This window comes from Ursus americanus, chromosome 27 (genome assembly GCF_024610735.1).
Source record: "Ursus americanus isolate L20-20 chromosome 27, mUrsAme1.1.p, whole genome shotgun sequence".
Lineage (NCBI taxonomy): Eukaryota > Metazoa > Chordata > Mammalia > Carnivora > Ursidae > Ursus > Ursus americanus.
The window spans coordinates 32881425-32900964 of NC_142153.1; the positions used below are offsets into that span (position 1 = coordinate 32881425).

Consider the following 19540-nt stretch of genomic DNA (forward strand, 5'->3'; position numbering starts at 1 on the left):
CTGCTTAATTGATTCAATAAATTTGCCATCTAAAGAGTCCTGGTGTAACAGTTCACCATTGGTTACTACTTAGTTTTCACTGGAGACTAAGGTTTCTAAGAGTTATATATTGCTAAATGTAATTAAGACTGATGGAAATAAGGGAAGCAACTCCATGCGTAAGAAAGATATAAGGAATGGGAATACATTTTTGATGTAGGTAAGAGTAAGTAATTTTGTCCTAAAATGACACTGGTTGTTTGGAGAGAAATGACTTGGGACAGATCTGAATGCAGATGATAGTTGTAGAAGTTTTGTGAAGGGAAATCTTTGGAAAGGAAGTTTATGTGTGGTCAGGACAGACTAATATTTAAATGAATGGACTTTATTTTTTTTTTATAAGATTTAATTATCTCCCCCAGGCAGGGGGAGAGGCAGGGAGAGAGAGAAGAAGGCTTTTGCTGAGCAGAGAGCCCAACATGGGTCTTGATCCCAGGACTCTGGGATCATGACCTGAGCTGAAGGCAGAGGTTTAACAACTGAGCCACCCAGGCGCCCCCTGAAATGAATGGATTTTACAAGTATGCTGGTGTAAAGATTGAAATTCTGCTTTCTTTGTGTTAATAGAAAGGTTTCTTGAATTGTTGGTCTGCTTTTGATAAGAAAATGTAACGTTTTCTCTTTGCCCAGAAAAAACAGTTTCTATGTTTTGTCTTTAACAGGTTTTTAATGATCCATAATCCTTTAACAAACTTTCCCAAAATTTAAATTGTAAATGAAGTGTTTTTGACTTATTAGTCTTATTTATTTGGTATGTTACGTTCTGGCATAAGGTCATCCCACTTGAATTCTGATTTTTGAAATGTTATGTGTCACAGAAATAACTGAATTTCCTTGCCAATTGCATCCTAATGAACTCTCTTATTAGATTGTTCATAATGTCCATTTCTGAGTTTTTTTTGTCATTTAGAATTGTTCTTGTTCTCCTACAAAATGTGTTTGATCTTCAAGGGGATTCATAAAAAGGACTTTTAAGACAAATACTGTTATTTAATATCTTTAAGATCAGAAAACTGAAATGGATAAGAATTTCCAGAATTAAAAAGCTGCATTCAAACTGAATAAGAATTAGTAACACAGGACTAACGGAATTAAGAAAGATGATTGTAGTTTTTATAACTTTGAAACATTGCTGGTTCTGTAATGTTTGCTCTTCCAAATTAAAGAAACTTTCTCTTAAGGTATCTATGACTTACAAAAAATGTGATAAAGTATTCATTTGTGAACAAATTCAAGCATTTAACTTTTCTCTCTCACCTGAACCCTCTGAAATTCAAAAGGTCTCAGTGAGTATTCTTTCTAACATGACAATCATAATCATTTGCATAAGTTCAATAAGAATCTGTTCTTATAACAAGACACCATTGGAAACATTGGTCATTTTACCAAGGCTTTGACTGGAATGTTGTATTTGAGAGAGACATGGATAGACTCAGATATGGCCCAACAGCTTTAAGGAACTTAGGTTGACTATGAAACATGGAGCCAAAAAGCCCCTTGGAAATGTTGGACTGATACTTTCCTTACAAAGTTCCCAGCAGTCTTGTCAGGTGATTAAAGAATGTCACTTCCTGGCAGGTGCAGGAACCTCAAGATATTTGGAGACCTCAAGAAGAGGAATTCACCCAAATCTACAGATATTGCAGGCATGTCTGATGGAAGGACTTGAGTTGGCTTCTGGCCTAAGGAGACTACTGAAAGTTCAATCAAGATTCCTTGTGAAAAATTCCAGCAAAGCAGATTTTGAAAGATCTGTATGGCCAATTGCTATTCTTGCTGAACTTATGTAAATAATCAGGCCAAGTTTGTTAAAAATTGGATTTGTTTTGCAAACAAAGTAGTCTTGATTTGGTTTTCTCTGGAAATAAAGGTAATTTTAGAGAGAAAAATTATGTTTCAATAACCCACCTTTGTGGATGTTAAATTCTAGTTCTGTTTGTCTTTGAATGTTGTTTGCCTAAGATAGACAAGTTGAGGTGAACTGCAGAGAAGTTGCCACAATAGCTCATGTATAGAACATCTTCATGCTTTTTGTTCTGTGGGGATAATGACAGGACCCCATGGACATATGATTATTTGAACAGCTAGAAAATGGGATTGATTCCCCAACAACTGTATAACTCAGCTAGCACCATGACCAATTCTGCGTGGCTGTAATGACAAAATTGTTCCCTAAAAGCCAGGGTGTACCCCCCTCCATGGAGTTAACTGTGGACTTGCGGAAATAATGGATGTCCCCACTTTCCTTATGATTTGAATTAGGTGATGCACTTGGGGAAGCCCTCATCCCCTGAGACAAGTCTTCTTCCACTTGCCAGTGATGCCCCATAATTAAGACATTGTTAAGGCTAGACATCAAAGAGGGCTTCTTGATGGTTTTATCCCTTAGCCACTAGAAGCCACCTCTATTGATATTGCAAGTAGAGGGCTTTAGCCAACCATACAGCAGCCACCTTTAAATTTGATGTGCAGTCATCCACAAATTAAAAAGATGGCCCTCCAAAACCGAGTGGCCTTTGATATCCTTACTGAAGCTCAAGGATTACCACAAAAATGTGACAGGGTTACTAGAAGTTGGTGCTTTAACCCATCCCTTTCTTTCCTTTAAGGATTGATTAAACTCCTGGATTGGAGGAAGATTTTTGTCCACTAGTGCGAACTATCTCCACCATTACTGACCACCAAAACTAGTAGAACCCAAAACCTGACCACTCTTTCTTATTATATAACATATATCCAAAACTTACCTCCAGGGATCATGTAGACCATAAGACGCTTTGCAGGACAAAAAGCCATTCGAACCTGTCTGGACCGGGCCCTATCAGGTTCTCTTGACCACTCCAACAGTGGTAAAACTTCACAGGTTCTCCTGTGGATCCCTCTTTCTAAAACCAAGACTGCTGTGGCCCCAGATGAGGAGCCCTCCTCCAAGTACAGCTGCAAGCAGGTTGGAGATCTTCGCCTGTTATTCAAACAAGATTCGGGTGATACATACCCAGAGACCTAGAGACCCATGAATCTGGCCCATTGCCAATCCCTACTCTCGCATTCACTCAATCTATGATATTATCTTAGAAAATCTCCCTGGATACTTACCTCCCAAAACTTGCAGGATTTTTCCTCCCCAATTCCAAGACTTCATTCTCAACCTTTTTCTTCAGGGTGACTTTTTTGAATTTACTTGGTCAGAAATCATAACTTACCTGGACCTGCCCCCTTGATGTCCTGCTCTCACAATACAATCAGTCTTTTTGGGTTTAAGCTTTTTCTTTCTCGTTGTAACCTTCTTTTGGTTTCCTCCTTCCGGGACCATGCAAGACAAAGACGGTTTTCCTGGAAAAAAACCTGTTCTTGGCTCTCTTGGTTTCTTCCCTTCTTAGGACTCCTGGCCTCAATACTCCTACTCCTAATTATTGGTCCCTCTCTCTTTAATCTCTTTGTTAAATTTGTCTCTTCTAGAATCTAACAATTGCATATATGAATGATGGTTCAACAGGAATTCCAGCCCATACCTTTGGAGGGTCCCCTTCCCCAAATTCCATGGACCTGACCACCAAAGAATTTCACTCAAATCGCCTATCAGCACATTAATATAATGCCATTCTCTGATCTATAAGTGCACAGAACCCATGATGAACTAAGAAGTTTACTTAGGGATATCTCTGTGCCCCTCATTCAGCAGGAAGAAGCTATTGAAGATGAGACCTCCACCCAAATGCCAAAGATTTGTTGTTATCAATCTGTCAGGGGCCAATGTAGAGGCTGGTTGAGCAATGGAATGTAGAAAGGACCACAGTGACCACCTGGCTGAATACAGGAGAGGACATCAGTCCACCCACCTCAGAATACAGACCCTAACTAATCAATGGGCTACTTACGGCCAGACACAATTACCAAAAAAAGGGAGAATTCCATAGGTGGCCTTACCTCTTCACCTTCCCCCTTTAAAAACAGCCCCCCCCCCTTTGCCTCCTTGCAGACAGCCTTTCCTATGCTGTCCTGCCCACCACCCCCTTGCTGTGCATTCAGTAAACTTCTAATTCCTTTGTTCTTCCTCAAGTGAATTCTTTCAACCCCAGCGCCACCAGCTTCCACCTGATGGTTGGCTCACATTTGGGGGCCCCCATCTGATTGAGAAGCATCCCATTTGGTCACCACAGTGGATAATAATCCCAAAGATCTCCATACTTACAATAAAACTATATGAACTAAACTCACTAGTTAAAAGATTTAGAGTTTGGATTTTAAAAGTTCCAGATACAGGTTCTTGTTTACAAGAAGACACCAAAACATAAGTGTACTAAAAAATTGAATGCAAAAAGACACATTAAGAAAACATTAACCAAAAGAAAGCATTATAATGTGTTAAAGCCAGCTTAAAATAAACAACAAAACTTGAAGAGTGGAGGGGCTTATTACCTAATGATACATTCTATTAACTGAAAGGATGTAGCAATAAAAATATGAGGCAAAAGTTGATAGAACTATAGCAGGAAGTTCCTAAAAGATTGTAATTAAAACATTTTCCTTAACAATTATTGACAGGTAGGCAAAGAACAAGAATATCTTAAAAATACAGTTAAGGGTGAACCTCTGCATATATAAAGTTCTGCTTTTAATAATTTTTTAAATATATGTTTTCCCTCCTCTAACTTAGAAAATTAAAAAAATTGATCAGTACTAGGCCACAAAAAGTCTCAAATTTCAATGCGTACATTATACAGGATGTGCTTTTATGAGTCTGAAGTTAATCATGAACAGAAAAATAGCTTTGCTTTTTCCGCTCTCAGAACTCAAGAAAAATGCAATGCAGTAATAACCATCAGAGTCAAATGCCTTATTTTTGTTTGCTCAGTTTGTTTTGTTGCTGTTTATTATCCCATTTTTTCATAAATGAGAATTTTTATCTATCCTTCTATTTGTATATTGCTTGCTTTGTTACTTTACTACCCATTAACCCTTCCAAAGTCTCCCCCTTAAGTCTCATATTGCTTTTCATTTTAAATAGTAGGATAAGCTCTTTGAAGTTTATATTATCATTAAAATGGTCCCATCTAGGTTTTGTGTTTAAAACCTCTGAGTTTGGCTTTCCTGTGTTTTAACATTAAAACAAATCCAATGGAAAAAAATCAAAGTAAAAACTTGAGTTAAAGCAATTACTTCAGAGGCGCCTGGGTAGCTCAGTCATTAAGCATCTGCCTTCGGCTCAGGGTGTAATCCTGGCGTTCTGGGATCAAGCCCTGCATCAGGCTCCTCTGCTGGGAGCCTGCTTCTTCCTCTCCCACTCCCCCTGCTTGTGTTCCCTCTCTCGCTGGCTGTGTCTCTCTCTGTCAGATAAATAAATAAAATCTTAAAAAAAAAAAAAGCAATTACTTAAGAAAGTTAAATAGGACTCTAAATAGAACATCAGTGGATATTTATAATTGAAACCAATAAGGGGGAAATTAGAAAGTTTACCAATATACAGATTTAAAATCAATACACAGTTGTAAGCTTAGATTCTGCAAAGGGTGGCCAAAAAAAAAAAAAAGATTGTGTGAGTGCGATGCATGATTTCCATGATAAATGCTAGCATGAATTCTATGATTTAGTCAACAAAATAGGTTTCTTTCATTTTACAAGATGGAGTTTTTAGATGGAACTGCAGAGGAGTGATTAGCACTGCTTTGCCTCACTGGAATTACTCAAATACTCTTCTTATCTTTGTTCCCAGCAGTTTTTACTTTACTTATTCATTGCCAGCTGGAAGGTAAATGGGTCTATAGAAACTACTCTTAGAAGTAAATGAGAATTCATTGAGGGACACTGAGCTTTTAAAGGGCTGGTAATTTGCTTGATTAGTTGCATATAGCATATGTGTTCATGTTATTCTTAGATTTCTCTTGTGCATACTTTCAGATCATGTGTCCTTTTTTTCCATATGTTTCTTATCCTTATCCTTTCTTCTGCTTGGAAGGAAAAGGTTGCCTATGACAACCGAAGTTATATTTTTAGTTCATTTATATTGTTTGCTTGAACATTCTTTTTTTCTTCCAAAATGAGGTGGAATCTAACCAAAATATATTCCTGCATCGGCCAAATGTCATCCTCACTTCCGTCCATTAAAAATTGTGGTTCACTTTTTAAGAATCAGTGCCAGAGGCCAGAAAAAATTAAAGCTAGAATAATCTGCTTTGTTTCAGTCCAAAATCTCAAGATCATTTCTTTTCTAGATATATATTGAAAACACTTGCACGCACGTGCACACACGTACATACACAGCATAGGCCCTAACCTGTGAAGACATATGTGTTACAAGAAAAAATACATACATTTAAATGGTTATATTATACATTAAAAATTATATATTTACAAGGAAAAATTTCAAACTAAGCCTTATTTTTGAAATTAAGACCGTCTCAGAAAATACAGGATATACATGTTCACAAACAACTCTTGTTATAATTTAAACCTGCTTTAGCTTTTCTGTTTTTCTTAGCTCAGTTTTTCATAATGAGACTAGATACCCGCTTGAAATTTAGGGGACATATTTCAAATTCATTTTATTTTGTCCACGTTTAATTATATTAATAATATCCTCCATCAAAATAAAATCCTACAGAGTGAATATGGAACTTCCAGAAGACGTATAATCCGGTGTTTCATTTGGTAACACATGTAGACAGACCTTTGTGCTAGTTGTTAAGCCATTTTCTCTGTTTCAACTCCTGCCTTCTGCACTCTGCTTTGTGATGCTGTGATTGGCGCTCTGCATACTGCATTTCCCTTGTGCCAGTAGGGGGTGGTAGAGAGACAGTGGTAGGCTGGAAATGGAGGGAACTGTACATTCCTGTTTGCCTTTTGTCCTGTCATGGTCACCCAGCAATTCCTCTCTTCCCTGCCAGTGGCATTGACAGTTGGTCCAACACTTTGAGAATCCTCTTCAACAGGCTCGCTAAGGCACATCCGCACCAACTGGCTGCCTCACCCTCCCCTTAGGTCTCAATCCCAGATTTACGGGCCTCTCCTCTAAGCTTCTGAGACACCAGCACCAGCCCAGTGGGGTGACCACCTCAGCGATCTAAGTCTCAGCTCCTGCAGACTTCTAAGTTTTCAATCTCTTCTCTCCAGACCTAGCAACAGCTGCAGGTAATTCCTTCCTGAAGTTACTATGTCTGTGTTACGGTACTGTTCCCTTTATTGCCATTTCTCTTCTTCAATGTCTGGTTAATAATTCTTTATATTAAATTATCCCTAGCAAAATGAATGGTTTCTTTATCTAGCACTGACATAAAACATTTTGTTCTCATATGGGATCAGAACCTGTACCATTCACTGAGGCGTAGATATTATAATGCCTACATAGAACCCATACATGTAATCTATATAACACCTACATATGACATCTAAGTGTCAGCAAGCATTTTATGTATTTTAAGGGAATGAGCTTTTTGATAGAGGCTCTGAGACACATAATTTGGAAGTCATTTATAGTATATCTTTTAAGAGTATTAGTTAAAATTGTAAAGCGTATTGTCCTAATCAACTCATCAGTTGAATCTATTAGATATATATGTCATCAGAAATAAAAGTCACATTAAAATATACAGTTGAAAAACCTACAGATTATTCTGTTGTATTTTCGTCATAAACACTGAGAAAGATTAGTGATTTAAGTAACATATTAGTTCTTTTTCCTCCTTTCAGCAACCAAAGCATATTCACAAATATTAAGTTACAGTGATACAAAAATAACACTGAAATTAGGATGACTCTACCATCGAACTTAATTTTTGTGGTCTTTTTTAAGAGCAGTCTACACAATAAGGAAAGTCAATTAAAGTTAAAATTACACCATTTTCAGGGACACATTAACTGTTGGAAGTTTCAGCCACACTGTATTTATAAAATTGAAGAAATACATCGACTTAGTCTAGTGTATGTTCAATTTGCAAGGCATGTACCCACCACTCACCATGAACATGTTCTTTGTGTTTAGCCTCCCCGAATCACCAGGTGTTGGTAATTCATCAACCATCTAGTCTCTGACCATGCCACCAACTTCAGGCTCTGTAAATAGAAACTCAACACTGTGAATAGAAACTCAACATACTTTACATAGTCAATTCAGCCAGTGTTAGATATACAAGATAGCATGAAGTGAGCAGTGGAAAAAGCAACATGGAACCAGGGACAAAATGGGAATGTGTGGAAGGGGCTGGTAGTTGCCTTATCCTTACTAATAGAACCTACGATGACAATGCTCTCAGTCATAGGATTGTCTATTTCCCAGACACGCTTGAAGCTAGTTTTAATGGTGTAAGTTCAGTTAATGAAGTGTAATCAGAAGTGTTTTGTGATACTTTCAGGATGTTTAATTGAAAGGCAGTAGGTGGAAATTACACTCCTGGGTAGGCTAGATTAGATAGCAATGGAACAGCACTTTTGCTGAAAATAACTATAAAATCTGGATAAAATACAGAAGGAAAATGTTTAATGGCAGTCAAGAGACAACAAGAACTGGGGAAAGGGAGCTGAAGAAAAATTGTCAGGAGTTCAGCTGAGCTGGGAGAGAAAAGGTGAGCTGTTAGATATTGAATAGCTGATTATAGCAACAAGCCAAAAATGAGAGAGTTAAACCTTAATCACTTACTGAGATGCTATGAGCAAGAGGCTAAAACCAGTGGAAAGTGGACTCCTTGATTCCATTTTCCTCCATGGAACGTCAGGTGGATCATTGCAGATGTGGGGGATATCCCACAGTTGAAGGAGTCCTGAACAAAAGGCTCCCACAGTTTATGGACCATGGGCGTTGGGGTGAAGTGAGGGGGAAGCACTGGGAGTGGGAAAGTACTGGGTACCAAGTCATAGTGAGGAAAAGTGTCTTAGTGTCCCACCCCTCCCCCCACAAGGAGAGCTCGGCAGAGATACCTGAAGAGGATCTTGGCCCAAGGCCTAAGATGAAGAGATCCAAAAATGAAGGCACTGGGGTAGGTGTTTAAATATGTGAGGGAACAGTCAGCCAGAGGGGCCTGAGTCCTTGATAGAGGCTGAGTCCCTTCAGGGACTTTTGATGCACAGGCTGTGTCCCTAATTTGGTATGAGGAGGGTAGCTTTCCACTTTGAGGTCTGTCAGAGAAAGCCTTTGCAATTGCCTATGGTCAGGCCCGAAGAAGCACACGGAGGGTTTTAACTGGGAGCCAGACTCTTCAGAGGTGAAATAATTTTTGCATCAGCTTTTACCCTGGGGTCAGTTGGTGAGGCAGGTGCAGTGGGCTCAGAATCTAAGTTCTGAGCCATAGAGGATGCTGCTGGAGGATAGAGGAACCAACAGAGATATGGTAGAATTTGGCAACTCCAAGCATGTTGTTGATTTTCCCCTGAAAATATTTGCCAAATTCTGGGCTGTGTGGGACAGAAGATTTAAAAGCTTGGTGAAAAGCATGACAGAGCTATCAACAGACTTGTAAGACAATGATTACAGTTTAGGATCTGAAACTGGAAGAGGGCCACGAAGAATGCCCCGAGCTCTTGGTTGAGTCCAGGTTATACTAGAAGTATGATAAGCATTAATGGGGCTGTAGCCATGCAACCATGACTCACAACAGTTCCTGTTAAGCCTCCATTGTTTTAGCATAGCAAGAGAAAGGTAAATACTATCTGGAGGAATGAATCATTGCCTTAAGCAAGCTTCTGCAATTTTTTACTACAGAATAATTAGTTTTTAATAAAAATTGGTAGACTGCAAGACCCATGTCAAGACCAAAAATAAAATGAAATAAATGAAATAGAAACAAGCTCACAGATAATTGAGGAACCATTACCACCTGACAAGGACCTCAGAATAATTATGATTAGTATATTACAACACTAGAAACAGATGAAAAGATGGAGATTTTGGCAGAGCATTTCCATCTCTAAAGGGAAAAAAATAGACTTCTAGAAATGAAGATAAATTATCAAAATGTTTTGTTTTAAATAAACAGTCTTTGAAGAATGAAGGTAGGAGGAGACAGGAGTACTGAAATTGACATGTTAGTACAAAATTTAAAGGTGAAGTACAGAGAGAATAAAAGAACATTAAAAATAGTACAGTTGTAGGAGATTTATGAGACATGAAAAGGTCTAATATACATGTAACTGGAGTCTCTAAAGGAAAAAATAAGGCAGAAGCAATGTTTTAAGAGAATTCTGCAAAACACCGAACAGCAGATTAAGGAAGTTCTGCAACACAGTCAAGATAAATAGAGACTACCCCAAATCCTAATAATAATAAAAAAGAAATTATAGAAGAGCAAAGATGGTGAAAATGGTTAAGCAATCTGAGGGAAAGAAATCTTACCTTCAAAGGAGCAAGACATACAGCTGGCTTCTCGAGAGAAATGATAGAAATCATGAGATAACAGAATTATATAAAGTGCAAAAAGATAACTACCAGTCCAGAACCCATTAATCAGCAAAAGGTCCTTCAAAAACAAAGTGAAATACACATTTTTGGAGGATATACTGAGATCATTAAAAGAAACACTGAATGCTGTTCAGGTGGAAGGAAATGTATCCTTGCAGGGAAAATAATAATGAAGTAAAAATGAAGTACATTTTGGGGCACCTGGGTGGCTCAGGTGGTTACGCATCTGCCTTGGCTCAGGTTATGATCCCGGGGTCCTGGGATAGAGCCCTCTGTCAGGCTTCCTGCCCAGCGGGGAGCCTGCTTCTCCCTCTCCCTCTGCAGCTCCCCATGGTTGTTCTCTCTCTCTCTCTCTCTCTCTCTCTCTCTCTCATAAATACATAAAATATTTTTTAAAAAGTAATACATCTTAAGAATATACAGGAAAATATAAATGAGTATTGACTGTAAACAAAACAACAGTGGTAATGTTTTGTTGATTCAAGTAACAATTTAAAAGGTGTTAAAATGCTTAACCTTTCTAAGCTACCCAGGGAGGGTCCGTACAGCGTTGTGCGTTGCTGCCCTAACTTAAAGGGAAACTTTGATAATGTCCGGAGCCCTTGATGTCCTGCAAGTGAAGCAGGTGGATGTCCTCAAATTCCTTGCTGCAGGAACCTACTTAGGTGGCACCAACGTTGACTTCCAAATGGAACAGTCTATCTACAAAAGGAAAAGTGATGGCATCTACATCATAAATCTGAAAAGAACCTGCAAGCTTCTGCCGGCAGCTCATGCCATTGTTACCCTTGGAAACCTGGCTGATGTCAGTGTCATATCATCCAGGAATCCTGGCCAGTGAGCTGTGCTGAAGAAGCTGATGCTACTGGAACCACTCCTATTGCTGGCCGCCTCACTCCTGGAACCTTCACTAACCAGATCCAGGCAGCCTTCTAGGAACCAAGACTTCTGGCGGTTATCAATCCCAGGGCTGACCACCAGCTCCTCACAGAGGTGTATTATGTTAACCTCTGCCTATCCTCACTCTGTGTAGACTCTCCTCTGCACTATGTGGACATTGCCATCCTTTGCAACAACAAGGGAGCTCACTCTGGGTCTGATGTGGTGGATGCTGGCCCGGGATGTTCTGCTCATGAATGGCACCATTTCCTGTGAACACCCATGAGAAGTCATGCCTGATCTCTACTTCTACAGAGATCCTGAAGACATTGAAAAGGAAGCACAAGGCTGTTGCTGAAAAGGTTGTGACCAATTAGGAATTTCAGGGTGAATGGACCGTTGGAGCTCCTGAATTCACTGCTACTCAACCTGAAATCACAGTCTGGTCCGAAGGCGTGCAGATGCCCTCTGTGTCTATTCAGCAGTTCCCTACTGAAGACTGGAGCGCTCAGGTCTGCAGCTCCCACTGCTCAGGCCACTGAATGGGTAGGAACAACCACTGACTGGTCTTAAGCTGCTCTTCCACAAAGGCAAGCAAAACGGAAATAAGGTTGATGGAAAAGAAATGCTTTCTAAAAAAAATAAATAAAATAAAATGCATGACAATGTTATTTTACAAAAGTTGAGGGGGGTAAATTGAATTAAAGTGTTCTAAAGTTCAGCATAATTAGAGTGGTAAAAGCCACGATTTTTTTTTTTAGATTGTAATATGTCAAAATTGTATGTAATCATAGTTATTACTAAGAGAGTAGTAAAAGTAAGTTTAACAATTTAATAGAACAAAATGGAATAATGGTAAAATATTTTATTGTGACAGAGGCAAGAAAGAAAAGGGAATGTAATATGGATTGATTAAAAACAGTGGTAGAGTAGATAAGAATCAAATATGTCAGTGTCAGTAATTATATTAAAAATTAATTAAATTCTCCAATTAAAAGACTAAGTTGCCAAGGAAAACAAAGCCATGTGCTGTATGCTAGTTCACTGTGTGAAGGGACCACATTTTTATGGCTTTGTTGATTACAGGGAGTCAAGTCACAATCCTATCTGTTTTGATGGGGGAAAGAGACACTCACATTTAATGGAGAAAGTTTGGGCGAGGTTCACAAAAGGGAAAGGAGGCAATGAGACCTTGTGGGTGAGGACTTTTGGGCTATTCAGTGTACTATTGTTGCTTCTACATCTGCAACTGATGTGTTGTATGGTGTGCTTCTCTGTTCTACACATGTCAGAGGGGATTCTTTTGATCAGCGTGTTGCATGTACACAAGTGTTAGTGAGACATTCCCTTGTCAGTTACCACCAGTGGGGGTATCTGAGTACACTGCCAGCTGGGGTACTCTTAAAGTCTTACATACACTGATGCTGTCCTGCTGGTTGGCAAATCAGGAGCCTCAGTCACAATAGCCCTGACTTTGGAGATATCACACCTTTGCTCACAGGTATGGTTGGCAAACTCCAAAAAAGCTCAGGAGCCTCCTTGATGAATAAAATTTTTTGGGACTATGTGGGGTATTTGCAGCACTTAATCCCTCTGGAAGTCAGGGAAATAGGGGTTGTTTTGGTTGGTTTTGTTTTGTTTTGTTTTGTTTTGTTTTCAGCCTTCCACCACCAAAAGAAAAGCCTTAAAACTTACCAGACTCTGAGTATGGGTACAGTTTGTATCTTGCTGGGGCACTCCGTGGGGTCATTTATGTTGGGTAACAGGAAAATTATAACTCTGTTAACAGGTTCCAAACCAACAGGCTTGGAAGGCATCCAGCAGGCTGAAATTCTATACTTTCGGGACATCATGATTTTCATGATCCCTTTGAGTTATAAATCTTCGTGATTAATGATTTTGCTGATTGTAGCCTCTGGCAAAGAGAAGCAACTCCTTTGAGTTTAGAACGTGCAACCTCCCTGACACAGTTGCCAGGTGCACTCCTCTGCAAAAGCAGCTCTTAGTTTCTTACTTGGCTCCTGTCAAAATTGAGTATCTGATCTAGGGAGGCTCTGTTACTCTTTTTCTGACATTTTGGGGTGGGCCTTTTGGGTTTAAATCAACCATCTTGTTATTTATTTTCCACTTGTCCCATCTTTCTTGATTCCTTTCTTCTCCCTCTTTTCCTTCTCTTTTGTATGAAGGAAGTATTCTTTATAATTCCATTATTTTTCCTTTGTTGGCTCACTTCCTATAACACTATTTAATGTTATTTTCATGGTTGCTTTAGGGTTTATGTTGTACATCTTTAATTTATTATGGTCTACTTCAAATAATATTATATTACTTTATGTACACTGTAAGAACTTTAAAATACTTCCATTTCTTCTTTCCCAGCTTTGTCCTATTGTTACACATTTTACTGCTGTATATGCTATTTATCTTATTACATTGTTATTCTTCTGGCTATAAGCAGAGTATTATCTTTTAAAGAGATTTATTGGGTAAAGAAAAAACCCCTTTTAACCCATGTTGTTCCCGTAATTGGTGCTCTTTATTCCTTTGTGTAAATCCATGTTCCTGTCTGGTATCATTTCCTTCCACTTAAAGGAAGGACTTCCTCTAACATTTCTTCTGCTGAAGAACTGTCCATGATGAGTTCTTGAAGCTCTCGTATGTATGTGACCATACAATATGGTGGTGAGAATGTAGAGCCACTAAAATGCCCATATACTGCTGGAGGGAATGTGAAAATGTAGAATCACATTGAAAAACTGACAGTTTTCTGAAAAATTTAACAGACACCTCCCATGTGATCCACCCATTCCACTCTTAGGTGTCTACCCAAGAGAAACAAAACTTTATGTCCAAAGACTCATATACAAATGTTCGTAGTACCTTTGTTTGTAATATCCTAAACTGGAGAAAACCCAAATATTTATGGACAGGGGAGTAGATAAAAAAAAAATTACAGCATATCCACACCAACGAATACTACTCAGAGATAAAAAGAAGTGATTATCGATATACATGACCCTATGGATACATTTCAAAATCATTATTCTGAGTAGAAGAAGTCAGGCAGAGTGTATACAGTATTATGATTCCATGTATATGAAATCGATATACATGACCCTATGGATACATTTCAAAATCATTATTCTGAGTGGAAGAAGTCAGGCAGAGCGTATACAGTATTATGATTCCATGTATATGAAATTCTAGAAATTTCAAACTCACCTACAGTGGCAGGAGGCGGACCAGTGATTGCCTGGGATTAGGAGTTGAGGGAGGGAAAGATTACAAAGAGGAAAAAGGAAACTGTATAGTATAATTGAAAAGTTCAACATCTTGATTGTAGTGATGGTTTTATGGGTGTATATATGTCAAAAATGATCAAATGGTGCAACTTTAATACATAGAGTTTATTGGACTTTTTCAGTGTAAATTGAGATAAAATCTCATCAGTATTCTTTTGGGTAATCTATATTCGGTATTTTCTATACTGTGTTAAACTGCAAAATGAAAGTGTTAACATCTAATACAATTTTTCTAGACCTAATTTGATAATTTCTACTTTTGTCTTTAAATTATTTAATTTTACATAAATGTTGGTAGGTTAAATTTGCTTATGATTTGGGCACACTGGAATTTTTCAGTCTTTGTTTATCCTCAGCTATACTATTAATTTGTGGTTTTCTTCCAAGACCGGAGCTGACTTTGTTCCTTTCTTCTCCAGGGGTAGAGATTCCTCTTTTCCTTGATTCCTTGCTCCTGGATTCTCCTCCAGGGGACACTGGGCAACGTCTGCAGACATTTTTGTGTGTCACACCCTGGAGGGTCCTACTGGCTTCTAACAGGTAGAGGCCAAAATGCTACTAGATATCCTACAGGGCATAACCCAACCCCACAACAAAGACTTATCCAGCTCACATGTCCATAGTGCCAAGGTTGAGACAAATGTAGATTAATCACTGATTATGTTGAATGGTAGAAAAACAAATGCAAACAAACAAATATAGAAAAAAATCTATTTTAAATGCAAAAATATACAAAAAATAACAAGTTAATCTTGTTTCTTAGTGATAGAATAAAGTCAAAGTTTATAATTTGAGCTACTTTAAGAATTCCTGGGATGCTTGGGTGGCTCAGTCGGTTAAGCTTCTGCCTTTGGCTCAGGTCATGATCCCAGGGTGCTGGAATCAAGTCCCGGATTGGGCTCCCTGCTTAGGGGGGGAGGGGGACAGAGAACCTGCTTCTCCCTCTCCTGGCTGTTCCCCCTGCTTGTGCTCTCTCCCTGTCTGACAAATAAATAAATAAAATCTTAAAAAAAAAAAAAAAAAGAATTCCACACATTTAGTGTATGGCACCTTAATAAAAAAAGGCTTTTTTATCCCAAATAACAGAGTAACTTCTAAAGAGACTTAGAACAACTCCTAAAAGTGTTGCCAATTAGCAGTTACATTTTTATAAAAAGATGGGACTTGATTACATTTCATAATAATTTAAACAGTGGGAATGTCCTAAAATAGCTAAAATGATGGAAATAATGTGAAATGTTTCTTGTGGCTCCCTGGCCCTTCTTTCAACAAGTATCTTTCAAACCCTATTGTTTTCACTGTTAATGCAAGAACAAAACAAGTCTGAGGAAAATTATAACATAATAAATAGAGTAAGAATTTACAATACATTGTGTAATATTGTGGTATTTCTCTATTATTTTAAAAACTATGTTTTTAGCATTTAAAAAACAGCATTTCATGGCTTAGTAAATATTTTTATGAAGATAATGAATCTAGTTACACTACTTAAATTCCGACGTAATTCTCACTGTACATTTTTTAAAAAATTTGTGTTCTTAAGACAATTAGAATCTTCAGAAGTGTCCTGTATTTGGTTCTCTGACTTTCAGAGTATAAGTTATTTGCCTTTTCACGATTTTGCTATCAATCTGGAATAGTCATTTAGGGGAGTGTCTTAGCGTTAGCTCTGTTGATGTATTCTAAACCCGCTCTAAAGTGGAGACATAAACATGGTAGCACAAGACTAATTTAAGATTAGATATGGGATATCTTTCTAAATGTTGTTTTAGTTTGCCCGGTGGGAAAAGAGTAACTCTGCAGCCTAATCCTGTTAATTAGCTTTTGGCAAACACAGCTACAAACAGTTTAAAAATCCTATCTCACTCTGGTGTATGGAGGCTTAATAAAACACACTGATAGCCATGGCTTGCCCTTACTGTTCTCATTTCAGTCACCCTTCCAACTCATTATTGCCGTGGCTTCCATTCTAGAAAGCAGACAATTAGAGGGAAGGAGGGGCTGAAGGCTATTTTTTAAAGTCTCACTTGAAATATATCTCGAAAGGGCTAACCATATCATAGTAGCTCTAAACACCTTAAATCAATTTATGATTTCCATATATTGTGGAATCTGAGGTGGCTTCATGAAAATAATTTCCAATTCTTACTTCCCAGTCATGGCTTCAGGAAGGGGCGGGAAGCTTTTACAATCTAATCAGGAGAGAAAATGAATGCACCAGACAATGAGGCAGGCGTTGCTTAAATTGAACCTAGTTCTTACAGTCCTCAGCAAGGAGCATTGTCCCTCAGTGTGTTTCACCCAGAGGAATAGCTGACAGAAAACACCACAAAGGAAGAAACACAGGAAGAGACAAGCCCAGGAGTCTATTGTAGCTGTGCAAAGAACATCAGGGAGTCCAGTTCCCATGGGCTTTGTCTGTGTTCCGTAATTATTTTTAGGCAGCAAAGAAAAGATTTTGCTTTGGGGATTTGGATGAATATCTTTAAAGGAAGAGAGTATATACAAGTTGTAAATAAAAGCAGAAGGCCTCTGGTAATAGGGTCAACAGCCTCAAAATAATAGGACAATCGCCAATGTGTTGTGGGCAGCAAATTTTCCATGACAGTTTTTCCTTATTTATATTTTTGTACCATTAAAGTGGGTTAGAAATAACCTTGCACGTGAATTTCTGTAGCCAACCATACCCCCAGTGTTTCAGTCTTCCTCTTTTCTCTTCCTGTTTTCTGTTCTCATTGTTTCCTAGTTTATTTTGGGGTCTTCTGGATTCTAACATTAATTGAGAACTTCCTATCCATTAGACATTGTATTAAGCACTTAAAAAATGTTTTTATCCTTTAATTCCAAACAATCTCATGGGACGCTGCTATTACACACCGCATAGTCGTGAAAAATGAAGCTTCCAAGCTTAAATAATGACTCAGATGTTCGGCCAGTAAGTGACAGAGTTAGAGTGGAGATCTGCCTAGTCGTTTCCCTGTCAGTTACCCCTTCTATAGTACTCTCTCTCCATAATGTCTTTCCTTTGAATAAAGGCAAGCAATATTGCCCGGGTCACAGGGCTCATATGTATATTTGTGAGTTCCCACGCTGAACTTGATCTTTGAACCTCCTAAATTTCTTTCATGTCAAAAGCAACTTAAAGAGGAAAGTGGAAAATTTAATTGTGCGTGCCTATCTTGCAAAACATGATAAAATGTTACCACTATTTTTGTTATAAACATGATTTAAATTTTGTATATCTTAAATTGCTTCGTTTTAAATTTAAAAGCAGTAAAAAAAATTTAAAAGCAGTGATTGACATTGTGACATCAAGGGGAAACTGAGATTGCTTTAGATGTATTCTAAATTCTATTTCATAATGGCTTCCATATCCAAGAGAAATACCACCCCTGAAACCAATGCAGATACCAGCTGAGAGGGTGGAAGGGTCATTTTGTGCTCATCCTATTGAACATCTGTCAAATTCTGAAGTGATACAGTTACTGGAATCTGATATTGCCCTATATTAATAACTGAGGATGCTACAGACTAATAAGTTAGAGACAGATGTGTGGATGTCTGGGATGTCTGGGGGAAATAAATATGTTTGGTTCAACACACATTTTCTGAATGGCAAATATGCTGCTTGTTCTTTGTCTAGGGAATTTTACCAACTATTGTAACTTATAAATAAATCATAGCATGAGTTTATGAATGATATTTATATATTTTAATTATATATTTTATAATTATATATTACCATATGTTATTATTACATACTGTGATAACAATATGCTCAGCTATTGATTACTACTAGTCTTTTTTGTAACACAGTCACGTGGTAACAGCCACCCTAACTCTACATTAGAATGGACTAAGCTTCTTGGAGAAAGGAATCCTAACTATGCAAGGCCTAGTAATTTTGTTCCAGAATTTTATCTCTGAACTTTTATTAATGGTTAAAATATCTTCAGATTTAGATAACCCAGAAACCTGGGATGTAACCAGGAAGTGCTATCTTAGCACATTGTTTGCTAATGTCTGCTGTTAACTCTGTATTTAAAAGAATGCTATAATGGGTAAATAAAAGTCAAGATAAATCCTGTTACTCATTCCTTTATCACACATTGAAAAAAGATTTCGATACTGCATTAAGCAGCTGCATGTGACAGTCACATATAGGATTAAATAGTGTAGGTGATGGTCCAGTAATCTGAAATAGTTTAGGTAAAGAGGAGGAATTGTTTCAAGGGTAAGATCATTTATGTTGTTGAAAGGAGGGCAAACTTACAACTGGACCTCAGAAACTATAGGAGCAAAGAAAAAACTCTCAACATCTCGTATATTGGCTGTATTCTTTCCTGCAGCAGAGCACCTTCCAGCAGTGACAGGGAACATGGCTTCCACCACCTCTTCATCTCAGCTGCATGAGGCCTCTACCACCACACAGGGATTGATCCATGCCCAACTGACACAGAGAATGACACGGACTCAGCAGCTTAGGTCACGTGCCCACCCCTAGCCGAAGTCGCTGTGGCCATGAGACCATGTGACCTGTGCTCTTAGCCCAGGTAAGTACAGTGCCTCAGGTGAGCACAATAGATACCTATCACTCACTGATAGACCACGTGCCAGGTACAGTTCTAAGAAATATACATATATGATAATGGACTTAATCTTACAACCCTCGGAGGTGGGCCTTGTTGTCATTATACTCATTTTGCAAATGAGAAAACTGAAGCATAGAGAGTTTAAGTAACTTGCGCAAAGTTTGAGTAACTTGTACAACTAAGTGGTATAGCGGAATTCCAAACCCAGGCAATTTCTGAGCTCTGGTCCCATTTGAAAGTGAACGGAGATGAGGGCATTTGAGATCCTTCAGTAAACTGTAGTCTTCCCCTATTTTACAGTGACACTGGTGGAGGGGTTCTTTCCTAGCTCTTCATTTTAC

The 19540-nt window shown here is 38.3% G+C and overlaps 1 long non-coding RNA gene and 1 pseudogene across 1 annotated transcript in view; both read left to right on the forward strand.

Annotated features, from left to right (window-relative positions):
* The first annotated feature begins 11015 nt into the window (after nucleotides 1-11015).
* Nucleotides 11016-11878, forward strand: LOC123802597 (small ribosomal subunit protein uS2 pseudogene; annotated as a pseudogene).
* A 3146-nt stretch (nucleotides 11879-15024) lies between these two features.
* The window catches only part of LOC123802603 (uncharacterized), a 263437-nt gene continuing 258921 nt past the window's right edge, over nucleotides 15025-19540 (forward strand). The window contains exons 1-2 of the long non-coding RNA XR_006782583.2: nucleotides 15025-15147; nucleotides 18957-19160. This is a non-coding gene — a long non-coding RNA (uncharacterized LOC123802603). The remainder of the gene's footprint in view (nucleotides 15148-18956; nucleotides 19161-19540) is intronic.